Source organism: Hemicordylus capensis, chromosome 1 (assembly GCF_027244095.1).
Source record: "Hemicordylus capensis ecotype Gifberg chromosome 1, rHemCap1.1.pri, whole genome shotgun sequence".
Taxonomy (NCBI): Eukaryota; Metazoa; Chordata; class Lepidosauria; order Squamata; family Cordylidae; genus Hemicordylus; species Hemicordylus capensis.
The window spans coordinates 384,870,155-384,889,675 of record NC_069657.1 but is presented as its reverse complement, the minus strand read 5'-3'; the positions used below and the strand labels follow the sequence as shown (position 1 = coordinate 384,889,675).

The 19,521-nt window shown below is 40.5% G+C and overlaps 1 protein-coding gene across 2 annotated transcripts in view; it reads right to left on the bottom strand.

Moving 5' to 3' along the window:
- FMN2 (formin 2) overlaps window positions 1-19,521 on the bottom strand; it is a 293,915-nt gene that overhangs the window by 239,122 nt on the left and 35,272 nt on the right. The gene's annotated exons all lie outside the window — the stretch shown is intronic.

Sequence of the window (19,521 nt, the reverse complement as noted above, 5' to 3'; positions counted from 1 at the left end):
ACAGAAACCTGCAAACAGGATAAATGTATAATTTTAGGTTATCTCACATTAACTCTACTCACAATAGATGGAATATATACACTCCAGTTTTTGTGAGCCACTTCTGAAAAGTGTTTGTAGCTTTGCTATGATAGTTACAGCAGGAAATCAGCCATGTACACGGCCTGGAGAGCAGTGGGTTGCAAGATTATCTGTGAAAGGACTACTGCTTCAAGTAAAGTGCTTGGCCACAATGGATGGAGGTGGGGGATTCTGCTTCCAAAATGCCATTCCACAACTTGTTCTCCTGCAGCATATGTGCCAAGAGAACAGGATTCACCCCATCTTTGTTTTTTAAAAAAGAAAAAGTGCTAAGTCTCCAGTTCCTTATGTATCAAATCTTTAATAGACTAGTGTAAGTTGATATGGCGGCGATGCAATGTGCATATTAACAACAGTTCTCAATAAAAAGACCTTTTATTGAACCCCCCAAAAAAGCTGGTAAACATAAAAAAACAAGACGTTTCAGTGTGATACACCATCCTCAAATAAATGAATGAACACAGATAAAAACCTCCTCCATTCCCCAGCTGTTAAATTCCTTAGACATGATAACACTCTTTCCATGACTGGCGGAGAGATAAGGAGTGAAGGGGGGTGGGAGAGAAAAGGGGAATCACCTGATTCTTCTCAGAGGCAAATAAACTTTATGGCAGGTCTCAATTTCTCTATAAATAATGCTTCCTTGATTTTCCTTCTCTGTAGGTTCCTCTCAATCCCCCAAATAGATATTTTAGTGGGCACCATTTAGCCTTCATGCTTAATCCTCATGTGCAATGACCAGGGTTTTGTTCTTTGCACAGTGCCTCATAGAAAGATAGATATAAAGAACATCTAGCAGATATGAGGCATTGTGCACAGAGAACGAAACCCTGATCATTGCACATGAGGATTAAGCATGAAGGCCAAAAGGTTTTCTTCTTGCTGAGCATGACTCCAGTGTGACATATAATGCTGCAAATTTTATGTGGTGGCCAATAGAATTAGACAGACTCTAATACCTAATTTGATTGTTATAGTTTAGGATGAATTGTTATTAATGTTTAAAGTTTATCTGCCTACTGAATATTGCTGCTCAGAGACTGAAATAAAACTGAACTGAACTGACTTTTTAATGAGTAAATATGCGTGGGATTACACTGTGGAAAGCAGTTCCAATTAAACATTCATGGCTTACTTGTGGGAGCGGTGCAACATGGAAGCTCATCCCGTTCCATGCTTTTTTTTCAACTTTATGGAGAGGATTTGGTGATCTTAATGTGAATTTGCTTATATAGTCTCACAACATGGCACCTGAATTCTGATGAACAATCCATAATCTCCTAAATTCTGTGGGATGGATTCTGGTATCTTAAAGAAGGACATTGTAGAAATGGAAAAGGTGCAGAAGAGAGCAACCAAGAAAGTCATGGGCCTGGAGCATCTTCCTTATAAGGTGAAGCTACAGCATCTGGGGCTTCTTAGTTAGGAAAAGAGGTGTCTATGGGGAGACATGATAGAGGTGTATAAAATTATGCATGGAGTAGACAGAGTGGACAGAGAGAAATTTTTCTCCCTCTCTCACAACACTAAAACCAGGAGTCATGTCATGAAAGTGAAGGACGGGAAATTTAGGACCAACAAAAGGAAGTACTTTCCCACACAGTGCATAGCCAATCTAATTAATCTATGGAATTCTCTGCCATAGTATTTGGTGATGGTCACTAGCTTGGATGGCTTTAAAAGGGGTTTAGACAAATTCACGGAGGACAGGTCTATCAGTGGCTACTAGTCTGACGGCTATAGGACGCCTCCATTCTCAGAGGCAAGATGCCTCTCAATACCAGTTGCAGGGGAGCAACAGCAAGAGAAAGGGCATGCTCTCACCTCTTGCCTCTGGGATTCTCAGAGGCATCTGGTGGGCCACTGTGTGAAACAGGATGCTGGACTAGATGGGCCTTGGGCCTGATCCAGCAGAAATGCTCTTATGTTCTTATGATTATTCTACAGATATATGGGCTTACTGCATACCTGTCATTGGCTGAGAAACAGAATATAAATTTCCAAAAGAAAAAAATAAACTACAGCATGTAATGCATTATCTAACATTGACTGCTAGTGTAAAATCTTCAGGTGTCACTGCAATGCCCAATAGAACATATATCCAGAATTTTTGCATATCTAGAGAATATTCCTTAACAAAGCAGGCAGGAGAGACTTTATCTTAGTTCTATACAAAATTGTGAAACTGTGGCTTGATACAAAGGTTCTCTGGTGACCTCAGATTGCTTTGGAGCCATACAATCACCTGACAAAGAAGTAGTCCCCTGCATTTTCACAAAACCATTGAAGTTGGGACAGCCTGCATTGGAATGTGATTTCCAATATAGAACAAGGAGGTACTGCTGGAATAAAGAATGGGGAAACCAGAGCTTATGCATGCAAATCTTTACACATGAGTAAACATGACATATGAGCCCCTGGTGGCGCATATGAGCCCCTGGTGGCACAGTGGTAAAACTGCCACCCTGTAACCAGAAGGTTACAAGTTCGATCCTGACCAGGGGTTCAAGGTTGACTCAGCCTTCCATCCTTCAGAGGTCGGTAAAATGAGTACCCAGAATGTTGGGGGCAATATGCTAAATCATTGTAAACCGCTTAGAGAGCTCCGGCTATAGAGCGGTATATAAATGTAAGTGCTATTGCTATTGCTATTGCTATATATTGAGAGAGACTAACAAATGCTGAAAAGGAAAGTCATGGCCCATTACTTTATTTGAATGTTTATAGTAGTAATAAACATTAGAACGAAGGAGATCCTATCAGTTTAATATGCTTGGAATGTCATTAAAGACGTTGACAAAGTACCTAATCCAAAGTTTCTAAACAATTATTAAGTACCTGTGAATAGAATGTTACACCTTTCTATAAAAGACAAGGATTGTCATAAAATCATTGTTCTGCGAGTGTCTTATATTGTTTGCACACATAAGTGTAAACCCCTTAAGCACATCTGCACACTTATTTATTTATATACTGCCTTTAAAAAATGCCTCAGGGTGGTTTACACATGACCCTGTGCATGATTTTGGTCACACCAGCCTCCATCCAATGAATAATCATAACCGTTTCATAAATACACCCTCCACAAAGCGATCATATCTACCAAATCACTAGCATTATCTGAGATTTTGCAGGCAGGCAAGTGCCTCTATGCATGAGTGAATTCTCCTCATTTTTGAGTTACAAATTTCCGCCATCACACTTGAGGGGTCATTTCTACCAAAACACAGAGTGACATTCCTATACTGCTGGTCTGAATGAGTAGATTGCTGCACTGGTGGTTAAGTGGTGATTGATTGATTGATTGATTAAGTGCCATCAAGTAGGTGTCGACTCTTAGCGACCACATAGATAGATTCTCTCCAGGATGATCTGTCTTCAACTTGGTCTTTAAGGTATCTCAGTGGTGCAGTCGTAATCAAGTCCATCCACCTTGCTGCTGGTCATCCTCTTCTTCTCTTTCCTTCAACCTTCCCAGCATGATAGACTTCTCAAGGGAGCTGGATCTTCGCATAATGTCTCTGTAGTTTGAGCCTGGTCATTTGTGCCTCGAGTGAAAATTCTTGATTGATTTGTTCTATGATCCATTTGTTTGTTTTCTTGGCTGTCCATGGTATCCTCAAAAGTCTTCTCCAGCACAAAAGTTCAAAAGCGTCAATGCTTTTTCTGTCTTGCTTCTTCAAGGTCCAGCTTTTGAATCCACAGAGTGTCAAGGGAAAAACCATTTTCCGAATGATTCTAATCTTTGTAGGTGTAGACACGTCAAAGCCTTCATTGCAACCCTACCAAGTGCTAGTCTGCGGCATATTTCTTGACTGCTGGATCTTTTACTGTTGATGGTCGATCCTAAAAGGCAGAAACTATCCACCACTTCAGTGTCTCTATTGTCAGTTCTGAGGCTGGTTGCTGTATCCGTTGTCATTAGTTTAGTCTTCTTTACATTTAATTGTAGTCCCATTTTTTCACTGTGCTCCTTGACCTTCATTACTAGAGCGTACAGATAATCCACAGTCTCAGCTATCAGAGTGGCGTCATCAGCGTAGCACAGAGTATTGATATTTCTTCCTCCAACTTTAAAACCACGCTCATCTTCTTCCAGTCCAGCTTCTCTAAGTATATGTTCAGCATATACATTGAATAAAGAAAGATAAATTATACAGCCTTGTCTTACTCCTTTGCCAATCTGGAACCAGTCTGTTTCACCATGTTCAGTCTGGACTGTGGCTTCCTGTCCTGTGTATAGGTTTCTCATGAGAACAATGTTCTCGGACGCCCATTTTCCTAAGGATATTCCACAACTTGACATGGTCAACGCAATCAAAGGCTTTTCTGTAGTCAATAAAGCACATATTGACTTCTTTCTGGTATTCTTTGGCTTTCTCAATTATCCAGCGTGCATCAGCAATGATGTCTCTTGTTCCCCGGCCTTTTCTGAAACCAGCTTGAACATCTGGCATTTCCCTTTCCATGTAGGGTTCTAATCTGCATTGGATGATCCTGAGCATTATTTTGCTAGCATGTGAAATTAACAATATTGTGCTATGGTTTGCTCAATCTGTTAAGTCTGTTTTCTTTGATATGGGTATGTAGACTGATCACTTCATCTTCCCGTACTAGAGCTTCTTGCAAGAAGGGAATATCTTCTAGAGTATCTTTGACATTGATGTTCCTGCTGTACAGATTTCCAGTATAGTCATTCCATTTCTGTTTGATCTTCTCTGAATCAGTTACTATCTGTCCTTTGGCATCCCTTAACATACCAATTTGAGGATGAAAACTCCTTCTGAGTTCAGAGATCTTTTGGAAAACTTGCCTTGTTTTTCCGTGTCTATTTCCATCCTCAAGGTCTTTACAGATGTCATTGTAGTATTGCTCCTTGTCTCTTCTAACAGCTTTCTAAAATTCCCTATTAATTTCCTTCCTGCAGCCTTTATCTTTCTTGACTTTGGCTTCTCTCCTCTTCTGGGCAATTTCCACCTTATGTTCTGACACCCATTTTGGTTTCTTCTGTTTCTTGGTCTTTGGCAGTCTCTTTTCACATTCATCCTTAACAACTTGTTTGATTTAATTCCACAATTCCTCTGGTTCCCTATTAATGAGGTTCAGAACTTCAAAGCGGTTCCTGATGTTCTCCTTGAAAATACTAGGCTTCTGCAAATAATTGGTTCCAAATATGCAAAATTGAATTCCAAATACCCAAAACTGAATAACCTTCGCAGCCACCATTTGCGTTACATGGAGGTGGACCCATAAAGCTCTATAGAGACAGCATTTCCCAGATCTCCCATACACTTTCCCAGACATCTGGATGTTGAAGATTTTTTAAATTACTACAGCCTTTCCTTAAAAATGACAGCCTTAAAACAACATAGATGGCTGGCTTAAACATGCCTTAAAACAACATAGATGGCTGGCTTAAACATGCACCAGTGTGAGGTGACAGAAGGAATTGTACCATTCCAGACCATAGGAGGGAGCAACCACTTCTCAATCTTTCTGCATTTATAAAAAAGCAAGTAGAATGAACTGAACCTATTTTCCACTTATTTCAACATGACTCTTACAACCTCCTCCCAAATGCTGTGAATTCAGTTTGTATATGATAGATGCAAATAATACAAAGGGTTATCATTTATACTTTGATTGGTCACCATCTTGAAAAAACATAGTGGATCACCAAAACAAGGAAACACCCAGCCTGGCTCCCCTAGGGTCCCCTCCCATGGTCATCTAGTAAGCCTTCTCCCTTTCAGAAAGTAGATCAAACACACTGATATCAAGCCTTAGAAATCACATGTGGTACTGATGTTTGCCATTCCTTCAGCATCATTTATAGCTCTTAGAAATCATATTGCATAGTCACTACAATTCTCTTCCCCTCCCACTTCTGCACTTTCCTTACAAGGCCTCATTTTCTGAAGCAAATGCAGCAATTTCACATAGGCAAAATTGAATCTGAATTGAGAGCACTGTTGCAATGCTGAAATTGAGTATCTATAATATAAAGCTGCTTCAGTCTCTCACTGACTCACTGACATGAAATTCCCAGACCAAACCATGAAAAATAGAAACATGCTGGTTCTGCAGATGAGTTCCAGATCTTGCCCAGACTACCACTACCAAAAAAGAATCCCAGAAAAATCTATTAAGTTCCTGGAACATGCGATAAAACTTAAGGATTTCACATTGATTCAAAGACAAACTCACCATTAATAGCCATATTAGCAAGACATCACATTTAACTCACTTATCACAAGAAACAAAGTAAGAGCAAATGAATACAATCCTAGCTCATAAGCGTCAGCTCCGCATTCACAAGCCCTGATTCTCTGTACATAGTGCCAATCTGAATATGTGTACAGTGTCTTATATTATATTTATTTATTTATTTTTACCTGTAGACCCTTTGGGGGGAGCTTCCTAAAGGCTGGGGGGTGCAAAGGTTCCCCCTAACCCCGCTGGCCTCTAGGGCCTCGCAGGGACCATTTCAGCATTTGCAGTGGCCAATTTTAAAAATAATTTTTTTTTAAAAGGCCACTGAAAACAAAATGGCCACCGTGCATGCTCAAATGGCTTCTGCAAGGCCTGGCATGACCTAGGGCATCACAGAGGCCATTTGAGCATGCACGGTGGCCATTTTGTTTTTGGCAGCCTTTTTTAAAAAAAAAATAATTTTACAAAATGGCGCCCCCTTCAAGTGGCGCCAGGGTCACGTGCCCTGCCTGCCCTACCCTAGATATGCCCCTGCCCAGGGATCTGTACTGGGACCGGTGCTTTTTAATTTATTCATAAATGATCTAGAAGCTGGGGTAAGCAGCGAGCTGGCCGAATTTGCAGATGATACCAAACTCTTTCAGGTAGTGAAATCCATAACTGATTGTGAAGAGCTCCAAAAGGATCTCTCCAAACTGGGTGAGTTGGCGACCAAGTGGCAAATGCGGTTCAGTGTTGGCAAGTGTCAAGTGATGCACATTGGGATGAAGAACCCCAACTTCAAGTATATGCTGATGGGATCTGAGCTGTCGGTGACTGACCAGGAGAGGAATCTTGGCGTCGTGGTGGACAGCTCGTTGAAAGTGTTGACTCAATGTGCGGCAGCTGTGAAAAAGGCCAATTCCATGCTAGGGATCATTAGGAAGGGAATTGAAAATACAACTGCTAATATTATAATGCCCTTATACAAAACAATGGTGCGACCACACCTGGAGTACTGCGTACAATTCTGGTCACCACATCTAAAAAAAGACATTGTAGAACTGGAAAAGGTGCAGAAGAGGGCAACCAAGATGATGAAGGGCCTAGAGCACCTTTCTTATGAGGCAAGGCTACAACACCTGGAGCTATTTAGTTTAGAAAAAATACTACTGCAGGGAGACATGATAGAGGTCTATAAAATCATGCATGGTGTGGAGAAAGTGGATAGAGAGAAATTCTTCTCCCTCTCCCATAACACTAGAACCAGGGGTCATCCCATGAAATTGATTGCCAGGAAATCTAGGACCAGCAAATGGAAGTACTTTTTCACACAACGCATAATCAGCTTGTGGAATTCTCTGCCATGAGATGTGGTGACAGCCAACAACCTGGATGGCTTTAAGAGTGGTTTGGCTAACTTCATGGAGGAGAGGTCTATTGACAGCTACTAGTTGGAGGGCTGTGGGCCACCTCCAGCCTCGGGGGCTGGGTGCCTCTTTATTGTTTTAGTGGTTTGTTTTAATTTGTAAACCACCCAGAGCATTTTGGTAGGGTGGTATATAAATCCAATAAATAAATACCAGTTGCAGGGGAGTAACAGCAGGAGAGAGGGCATGCCCTCAACTCCTGCCTGTGGCTTCCAGCAGCATCTGGTGGGCCAATGTGCGAAACGGGATGCTGGACTAGATGGGCCTTGGGCCTGATCCAGCAGGGCTGTTCTTATGTTCTAATTAGGCTTCAATTAGGGGCCTAACAAATACCTATTATTTTCATTTCCCAAAGATAAGTTCTATTTTCAAATTATCATGTGTCATATGTACAGCAACAGATTTCCAATTACTGATAAGTGCCCTGATTCACCATTGCCAATAAGTGTTCTAAATACATAATATTACTTTTCACCAAGGTGGATATATTTATGAAAGTAATTGGGAAAGTTTGGTTTTGTACATCCTTAGTTTCAAGCTTTATATGAATGTAGAGATATTTAAAAGTACCTAACTATATACAAGCACAATAGAGGAATTAAGATTTGTCACCTCAGGAACTTTGAAATCTATTCACAAATCTTTAAGAAAAACAGTGTTATTGAAGTGATTGATTTCATTCTCCACTGCCAACATGAGACCAGCTCCCATCACTACAAAATGATGAAGAGTGTAATATTTAGACCAATTTAGATAAATCATCACTGAACTGCAAATCTCATGACTTGTTTCAGATTATTATCTCTTCCATCTCACAGCTTGGCTCTTACAGAGCATAAGAAGCAATATTTTGTTGTAATTCATTACATGTTGATGAATTCCAACCTTTCCAGACATTTAGATTATCAAGAGATGGCAGGAATTATCATATAAATAATTCCACCACCAAACTCATTCTAAAACTAATGCTCCTAAGTACAACCTGTAGTCCTTGACTCACTTTCACAGTATGCTACACCTTTGAAAGCAAGTGCCATTGGTAAGCAATATTCAGGAATTTAGAAATAATTCCTCACAGGCTGACAACCAGTTGTTTCTGCTTTGAAATTGTAATTCTTTTATTTCTGTGGCTACACTGAGGTCTGTGTTAACTTAGTAATTTTTAAAATATCTTGTATGTATGTCTTGCTTTCACATTTGCATCCCATTCTTTCTCCAAAGAGACCAGCACAGTTTACAGGGAAATATCTCATTCTCTCCTTTCCTCAATGTTGCTAAGTTAGGCTTAGAGGTACTGAGAGGTCTGGATGCTATTTATTTGCAAATGCGACCATGCCCCCTGCACATCTACATTAGACGCAGGGGTGTGGCTGAGATGCCAAGAACGGCCCTGGACATAGCGGCCTGGTTCTTTGAAGAAAACCTCCCCTGCACAATAGGGGTGTGCAAACAGGTTTGGAACTGAACTGGTTCAACTTCAAGCTGGTTTTGATCGACAGTTCGGCATCAAGCCCAACCACGCCTGGTTCGGCTCGACTCTGGGCTAAACCTTCCCCAGCCGATCCAGGGACGGGGTGGGGGGAGGGGCTGGTGGACCAAATAGTAATCCCTCCCAAGTTATACCCTGGGGGGGGTTATCTGAGGTTGTGGTGGGGGTCCATGGATGTTCCCCTGCACCCTGCCAGCCTCTGTTATTTTAGCCATCACCCAGTTCAGGCGGTCTTTGGCCCTTTGGGGACCTTCCAACTAGCGCAGTGGCCATTTTGGAGGCTGCCACACATACATAAATGGCCCCTGCGTGGCTGGGTCAGGCCACCCAGGGGCCATTTGCACATTTGCAGCTGCCTCCAAACTGGCCACCACACCAGCTGAAAGGCCTGGAAAGGGCAGAAGACCTCCCAAATTGGGTGATGGCTGCAATAACAGAGGCCAGCAGGGTGAGGGGGAACCTCCATGGTTCCTCCCCACCACCTCAATGAAGCCCCCCCGGGGGTAAGTTGAATTTTTTAAAAAATTAAATTAATTTTTTTTAACGATTTGTTCCGCAAACTTCCCTGGACTGAATTGATCCAGGGGTGGGGGTGGTGTTTGAGGTGGTGCTGAACCAAACCAAACCAGGCCAGATTGTTCCGAGCACACCCCTACCACACAATGGTGGCTCCACCCCTATCTAAAGCCATCAAATGACTTCATGGCCTGGCCTGGATCTCAACCCAGGTTTTCTTCATGATATATTCAGTGCTTTGGCTCTTATATCACACTATTACAATGGTTTACTGCTTTAATGTACACAGCAAATTTAATGATTAGAGCATAAAATTTAAGCGGATATATTAGTGTACTTAGCATGGAAAAGTTCACTCTCAATTAAATGTCCTTCTATAGTCCTGAGACCAAAAATCTCATTCAGACTTATTTTTTCTTTGGGAAAATTTGCATTATTTTCTCTATCAAACAAGTAATGGAATGTAATCAAAGATTACTCATTTCAGAAAATAGAAACTGTAGAATTCCATGACTGCATAATGCAGACATTCTCCAAATAGCTATACAATCTCAGGTGTTTTGTTCTTGCGTAACTCCGTGAGTATTTTGCACAGGGAACATACAAAGCCAAGACTTTCCCACACAATTAACATTATTTTGATCTGTGTAGCTTCAGGGCCTTGCTGCACAATCAAGAATCCTGCCCAAATGTATTCACCAAATGTATTTTATTACTCCTGCAATATTTCTGCCAGCTGTATCCAGTGCTGACAATGAACTCTCTCATCCTCACATAATGGATTTGGAATGAGGGGGTTGCATAACAGAGTAGTGGTGGTACAAGGGGGAAAAAGCAGTTCATGAAGTGGCAGGGTAATAAAATGTATAAATGATTGCTGCTGTTTGCAACCTTTAAAAAAAGGGTCTGGAGGAATGCTCCAACATTACAGGTGGGCACAGAATAAAGTAGAAAAAAGAAGAAACATGTGCACGAAGGAAACTTTGTACTTAGAAAAGTGCCTATTTACAAAACTAGGTAGGGATTAGTCCCACAACAGAAGCACAATGTCAAGAAAGGACATTTAGATCACATACAAAAAACAAGCATCACACTTGCTATTTAAATTAAACACCTAAAAATGTTGCTGGCTGCATGGAAATTGTAGCAATGACATGATTAGAGTCACACAATTGGCTCTTCCCTGTGAGTGCAGGTTATGAACCTGACAGTGGATCTGAGTGTTTCTGTGGTGACAGTGTGAACACTGCTGTGAAATGTGAATGCATATCTATTTATCATATTTATACACCGCCTGATTTGTGTTTCTGTAGGTGGTGTACACAATTGAAAACAACAAATATAAAACACAGTAAAGAGAAAACAATTTCAGGGAATAAAAGGTTAAAGCAATTTCATGGGATAAAAACAATTAAAAGTTTAAAATTAATTTCCGTTACAAACCTGAAAGAACAGGTGTGTTTTGAGGGTCTTTCTAAAAGCAAACAGAGATGGAGATTATCTTATTTTGACAGGGAGCATATTCCAAAGCCCCGGGCAGTCACAGAGAAGGTCCAGTCCTGAGTCACCACCAAACGAGCCAGAGGCAACTGTAACTGATGGTCTCAAGATGGTCTCAATAGGCGACAAGGTTTATGACAGAGGAGGCACTCTCTTAAATACCCTGGAGCCAAGCCGTTAAGGGCTTTATAGGTAATAACCACACTATGTATTTCACCGAAGCATATTCATCACTTAAAATATTGCAGTCTAAAGACACTCCGGGAGTACAGCAGGTCCTTACCTGCTTCCCACTGCTCCATGCAGCTTCCTGCTGCAGCGGCGCTCCCCACAACATCCTGTGCACGGCGGCAGCATGGATGCCATTTGCATGGTCAGCATGGTGTGTTCAGCAGAGGCCATATGCATACCACTGCCATGCATGGGGTGTTGGCCCTTGCCTGAACTGGTTTGATGCCAAACCTATGCAAGAACCTCCGTTTGTGCACATCCCTAATTGTTACTTTATACTGAACCTAGAACACTTGATAGGAGATCTCCAGAGGTCTGAACACAACTCCTGATACCCAACTTCCTTACATAGAGTTTCCAGGGATTGGATCTGGGGCTGTCTGCAAGCAAAATGCACATGCTCTACCATGAACATAAAGCTTCTCTCTGAGGCATAGAATTTATGTAAAATGGGAGATGCCATGGAATGATGAAGCAGGGATCAGGAATCATGAAGCAATGAATGGGCACAATGCTAATCAGGACTAGGAGATAGGTCTTAATAAGTGGCCTACTGTACAGTGTGCTTCACAGCCAAATCATCTATATAAAAGCATGGGCAGAGATGCTGACCTGCACATAAAAATAAAGCAAAAGATAATTCTGTATGTAAAGATCACTGGTTTAGCCCAATCCAACTATCTATCTATGGTAAGCTCTGAAAAAATAAGTTGGCTGTAATTCATACCAACATATACATGTTTTGAAACTGATCACAATAAGGTAGTCTCCTGTAGGGATGTGCAAACTAGCTCAAGATCGAGCTGGTTTGCCATAGAACCATTTTGGCTTGAGGGTTCAGGAGCTGGCTCGGATCCTGTCCAGGGTTCAAAAAGAAATACCCCCCCCCCCAGTCTTTATGGGGTTGGTTCAGGCACGCACGCACGGCAGCCTTCAAAATGGCCACTGCGAGAGGGCCAAAAAGGCCCCCAAATAGGCTGAACTGGCCCCATAAAACCTGGGGGAGGCTGCTGGGGAGAGGAGAAAGCTTCCGAGATCTCCTGTGGCTGCTGCAGCACCTGCTGGAGGAAGCAAAGTTACCCCAGACCTGGCAGTGATTTACATTTTTTAAAAAACTTTTCAAACCCTGGACCAGCTCAAACTTGAGCTGAACCTGGAGGGCAGGGTTTGGGAGTGCACAAAACTGAACATACCTGGTCCTGTTTGAGCTTGGTCCAGACTTGAACCGAATTGGACAAACTGGTTTTGTGCACACCCCTTATCTCCTGCTTTGCTACAGATTACATTGAGAGATTCTACAGCCTGGTTACAGAACCAACTTCGTTGTATTTTTCTTGATTTTATTTAGTGATAACTAATCACTCCAGTAAGTTAATTTTCTTTTTTAAAAAGGAGCGAGAGAGAGAGAGATTAAGAGTTTGAACTCTTGCTGAGGGCAGATGTAACTTTAGGGCTGTCCCTGCTAGACTGGGAATACGATGCATGGCTTGCTTATATAACAATGTGGAAATCAATTATCTATAGCATCAGTTATCAAGCTCAGAACATTACAATGGATTTGTATCAGTAAATACTGTTGAGGCTATATGAAGCAAGAGGTGCAAGCTTATGGAAGCTTAATATATAGATCTATTTTTCATTGAAGATCTTCTATTTTTCATTTATAAACTTTTCATTTCATTTATAAACTTTTCATTTATAAACTTCATTTATAAACTTTTCTAAATGGTCAGAAAGTTAGAGAGGCTCACTGACCTACAGTCCTTCGCCCAGATTCTAGCTTTTTGCAATAATTAAGTACCGAGGAGAAAGCTCCTCCTAAAAGAGAGAAAGCTCCTCCACACATTACTGCTCCAGAATGACAATATAATGTGCTATTTATGAAAGCATAAAAACATAATTAAAATTAAAGTTAGAAAAGTGGCTGGATGTATATTACACAGCAAACTGGGATACAGTTTTGATAGTGACAAAAACACAATTTCTATCCAAAATTCACACAAATTTTGACTCAGTTCAAAGAGATACATGTACACAGTATTCTTCTTAAAACAAGCAAATTAGAATTCTTATGTACAGCTCTGTTTCACAACATTAATATGCAATTTTGGTAGCTTGGCTGAAATGGAACATATTTGACCTTTTGTCAGTCCCATAAGAATGGCAGCATTTATGTACAAGTTTCCAAAGAATGCCAGCTTGATACCACTCAAACCAATTAATGGCTTTATTTATTGGCTTTATTTATTCCTCATTTTAAACATGAACTGGTGAGAAGCTTGAATGTAGCCCTGAGGGCAGGGGTCTCGTGTGCTCCCCCACTTAGGACCAGTAGTTGCCTGCCAAACACAGGTAACTCAGTTGGTAAGATGTCTTGTGGTTACTTCCCCCCTCCCAGTACTGACAGCAGCAGCACCCACATAAGGAACAGAGCTTGGGACAAATGCACCATCTGTTTAGTAGATGGTATGCCCCAACTAAATAAAACAATTTATTGCAATGAACAACTAAGCAGATGTGCTTAATTCCGCCTGTTCTTTTATTTGTATTGTCATGCTTATGTCTCAGGGCTGCTGCTTTCAGATATTGTGTATCTGGGTCCAAAATATCCCAGTATGAATCTGTAACATTCACCTATAACATTTGCTGTGAAAAGTGAGGCTTTCTCTTTAAAGTGGTGTGTGTGTGTGTGTGTGTTGTGGGGGCAGAGGGGTGAAACGTTAAATTACAAAGATAAAGATTGTGTGTGCTTTATAACTACAGTTTTTTGTATGCCCCTTTATAACTTAACTGACACATGTATTTTGTGCCTATTCCCAACTGTAAAATGTCTTGCAAGAACAATCTTCCTATATATACATCACATTCTTAGGGACAAGGCAAAAAACAATTGCAATCCATTTCATCTTTCATCTAACAAGATAAAGTGAGAATTGCCCTGTAATTCCTTAATACTGCACTGCCCCAGTGCTTCAGAATCATTCTTTAATTTAATAGACTGATTATTTAGGGGAGAATGATTTCTTTGTATAAAGCTTTCAAAACACAAGTGTCCCGAGATAGCCAAACCTGCATCTTAAACTGGATAGTAAGTTAGCAACAAAGCCGTTGCTAGGGGCAGGGGAACCAAGCAGAAGGAGTTGCCAGAAGAAGGCTTGGGAAACGAAAGCTCAACACCAGATTTTACAGTCTGATTACAAAGGGATATAAATAGAAGCAATTGACTTGCCAGATTTGTCTTTTTACGTATTGTGGTTGGTGACACTGCTTTGCCCCATCACAGAGGGCATTTATCACAAGAGACACACGGAATACAAATATTGATTCTTGCTTGGCCCAATCAGTGCCTCTAAAAATAAAAGCAGCTGAGAGAAACCTATGCAGTATTTACAGAAAAAGTGTTCCGATTAAGCTGACTACAGTTTTTGTTCAAAAGATTCCATAAAGGATATATGTTCTAATAAACTGCAACAATGTCACATAAAACTATAGTGCAAATGTCATTTTTTAACATTCCTTACCATAAGGAAGAATTTTGCTCTCCTTAAACTAAATTTGCCAGCATGGCTGGTCAGGTGGGGGAGAAATTGATACCTGCAGGATCTGACCCCTTCCAGGCTTCTTCTTTTAAAAATGTCACTAGCTCTTTTCTCAACATGTCTTTTGTCACCGACATGTGTTACTGGCATCAACGGCCCTTACATGGTGAAAGAGTAGATGCAACAGTCACTTCCGCCATGCATTTCAGGTTCTCTGTACTAGTGTCTAATTGCGTGTGGTCCCCATTCCCACAATTTCTCCCTCCTTTGTTGTGGAATAAGGGAGGCCTCAGTACAATTAAGTTTTGGAGCATGTTATGTTGAGCTTGAGGGGTAGGGGAGGGACACCAACCTACTCATGCAGCACTAGAGGACTTGGTAATATATGAACCAAGGCTGAAGCAGAAGTGGGGAAAGCCATAAGCAATTGCTTCTGTTCTAGATTATCCCGGCAATGTCAGTATTGATGAACTATGTAGGCAGGATGAATGATCAGGTTCCTTCCCATAGAAATAGTGCCAGCGTGGTGTAGTGGTTAGAGTGCTGGACTAGGACCGGGGAGACGCGAGTTCAAATCCCCATTCAGCCATGAAACTAGGTGGGTGACTCTGGGCCAGTCACTTCTCTCTCAGCCTAACCTACTTCACAGGGTTGTTGTGAAAGAGAAGCTCAAGTATGTAGTACACCGCTCTGGGCTCCTTGGAGGAAGAGTGGGATATAAATGTAATAATAATAATAATAATAATAATAATAATAATATCACACAGACTGACTACAAACAAAGGCATGACAAGGTAGCAGGGATGATACACTGGAACATCTGCAAAAAATACAAGCTACCTGTAGCGAAAAATTGGTGGGACCATAAAACTGAAAAAGTGGTAGAAAATGAAGATGTAAAAATATTATGGGACTTCCGACTACAAACAGACAAACATCTGCCACACAATACACCAGATATCACTGTAGTCGAGAAGAAAGAAAAACAAGTGAAAATAATCGACATAGCAATACCAGGGGATAGCAGAATAGAAGAAAAAGAAATAGAAAAAATCACCAAATACAAAGATCTACAAATTGAAATTGAAAGGCTGTGGCAGAAAAAGACCAGAATAATCCCAGTGGTCATTGGCTGCCTGGGTGCAGTTCCAAAAGACCTTGAAGAGCACCTCAACACCATAGGGGCCACAGAAATCACCATCAGCCAATTACAAAAAGCAGCTTTACTGGGAATAGCCTATATTCTGCGACGATATCTATAACAATTGACAATAAAATTCAGCCATCCCAGGTCCTTGGGAAGGACTTCATGTCTGGATAAAACAAACCAGTCAATAACACCTGTCTGACTGTGTAAACAAGATAATAATAATAATAATATAGTGTGGAATACAACTATACAAGGCTGCAGTAAAATACTGAAATAGGCAGGATTCACATTAACTTTCTGTACAACTATTTTGAATAGTCACTTCTATGATGCATGATAGATTTTGTTACTTTCATATGGGGTATGCATTTCATGGTTCTATTTGTGCTTTTACTGACATTCTGGTTTGATTTATTGGGGATGTGTGACGTCAAATGACAGGATGAAAGCTAGTCCCACCCCTTGGGAACTGCAGCTTTGAGGGTGTTCTTTTTCACCAGGCTGCCATGGGTCTCAAGGAGAAATCAATAACTCAGCTGAAACATCAGAAATGGGGAGAGGACTGGCTGACATATTTGGGCACATTAGGTCCTGACTGCCACTAACAGAGTCAACTGCATGGCATCAGTGGTAGAGTGAGAGGAAGTCCTACCCCAAGTTGGCATCAAATAATTTCCAGGAACTGTTAATTTCCCCTAGGACTGCCACTAGTGACACTTGTTGCTGAAAGGGCAACATCAAAGGAGATAGAGTCACTGCTTCAGGAAGCAGCAAGGATAAGGGTGATACTTTTGGCAGACTCTTTGATCCCCCAAGCTAAGCAGCATTGGGATTTGATGCTGCTTAGCCACCTCCTTAATTTTTTTCCAAGTATCTAAATGGTGGAGTTTGCTTTACCTGTACTGATTCTCCCTCCACCCCCCACACACATCCCAGTTGTAATTACTGTAGATTTGTTGTAAAGTTGGAAGATTTTAAAAGAAACCAAAGTATGGTTGTGGATTTTTGTAGTATTTTATTAAATTACTGTTTTTAATGTTCTACTCCAGTTGAGCCAGTGTTATGCAGTGGTTAGAGTGTTTTAAACCAGAAATGTGGAGATCCAGATTCAAATCCCCATTCAACCATGAAGGCTCTTCAGGCCAGTCACTATCTCTCAGCCTAATCCATCCCACAGGGTTATTGTAAGCATAAAATTGGGGCGGGGCAGAACCCAAAGCTCCATGGAGGAAGGATGAGAGGGGAAATTTGGTAAAAGGTGGGATAAGAAAAATAAGTTTTTTAAAATTAAAATTTAATAATAGATGATTATTGATGGTATGTTGTGATATGCCCTAGCTGTACTATTCTGTTAAAATATTTAATATGTGTACATGTATATTAGGTGAAGAAGTATATAAATTGCCCTGAGCTTCTTGGAGGAAGGACAGAAAACATATACTGTATTCACTTGAATCCAAGACTAGTTTTTTCCAAAGTTCTTTGATGTTAGAATTGGTGGGTCATCTTAAATTCAGAGTCCTCCTTCTTTTTGTTAAACAGAAGTATAACTTTAGATAACCGTTTTGTCTCAAAGGGGTCATTTTATATTCAGCGTTGTCCTCTGTTTGAGTAAATACAGTATTATTACTGCCATATAAAGAGAGAGACATGGCTCCTTGAATGTATTTATCCAGCAGAACAAGACAAGAGTCAATTCTTAATTGAGACAACAGAATGGATAAGTAGAAGAAAGAGAGAAATTATTACAGAAAAGATAACTTTATTATATCCCATCCTGCTATATTATATGTTTGGGATAATATAGACATAAAAGTGTTCAATATATATTGCCAATTGCTTCAGTTACTAATGAGAAACATTTTAATTTGGAAACTTTGATATAGTAATCACATAAACTGAATTAAAAATTGTAGGAGGATTGTATTTTTGCATTTGATGAAATCTCTGATATTATGGGAACAAGTCCACCATTTTATCAATATCTCCAATTAAAGTATATATTTTTCAAAAAATAGACACAATCTACTCAGAAAAAAAATGTATGGGGGGCGGGGAATAGAACTGAGAAAAATACCAAATTTATAAAATATTCTATTGGAGTGGGAAATGGAATTGCATAACTCTTTTATGTCCAAATGGGGTAGAAGTTCCTTGCAAAAGGAAGTTCCAGGTCTTCCAAATGATCATTAAGGATCCCTATTTTCAGTAGCTTTGAATATTAGGGGAAATTGCTGTTAAATGGCTGCCCAATTATATGTATTACTCTGTGAGATATATAAAACTTGCAGCTGGTAAACTTTTATCATATGTGGTAGTCATGAGAGAGCTAGAAAGTTCTGGAGGATTGTCAATCAGATCTTGGAATTAAATTAACACTATAGACATATGCATGTAGGCAGCTGCTAGAATGATATTTGAAAATAACTGGAAAATATATATGAAATATAGAAAAAATAAATTTGTGAACATTGTATTTAATTAACAACATACCAAAAATAATTTGAAGAGTATCAATCAGCATATATGCTAGTAGAGAATTGTCAAGGAAGTCCAGCATAGATGCATCAGACTTCAGAAGAGGAAACTTCTAAAAAATGAGGGGACTGGTAAGAAGGAAGTTGAAAGGGAAAGTCAGGAGGGTCAAATCACTCCAGAAAGCATGGAACTGACTTAAAACCACAATAATAGCTGCCTTGGGATTTTCTTAATGAAAGGCGGGGTATAAATATAACAAACAAACAAACAAACAATAGAAACTCAGTTGGAATGTATGCCAAGAAGGAGGAAAGGTACCACCAAGTTCAGGAGGATGGCAGCATGGCTTACAAGTAGAGCCAGGGAAGCTATAGAGGGGAAGAAGACTTCCTTCAAAAAATGGAAGTCTTGCCTAAATGAAGAGAATAGGAAGGATAATTGTGATGATCATGGCGTACAGCTCATGAAAACCCCAAATCCACAATCTCAGAAAATTAGAATATTACATGGAACCAAGAAGACAAGGATTGAAGAATAGAACAATATCCGACCTCTGAAAAGTATACAGTGTACTGTGCTTGATTGGCCAGCAAACTCGCCTGACCTGACCCCATAGAGAATCTATGGGGCATTGCCAAGAGAAGGATGAGAGACACGAGACCAAACAATGCAGAATTGCTGAAGGCCGCTAATGAAGCATCCTGGTCTTCCACAATACCTCATCAGTGCCACAGGCTGATAGCATCCATGCCACGCCGCATTGAGGCAGTAATTGCTGCAAAAGGGGCCCAAACCAAGTACTGAATACATATGCATGCTTATACTTTTCAGAGGTCCGATATTGTTCTATTCTTCAATCCTTGTCTTCTTGGTTCCATGTAATATTCTAATTTTCTGAGATTGTGGATTTGGGGT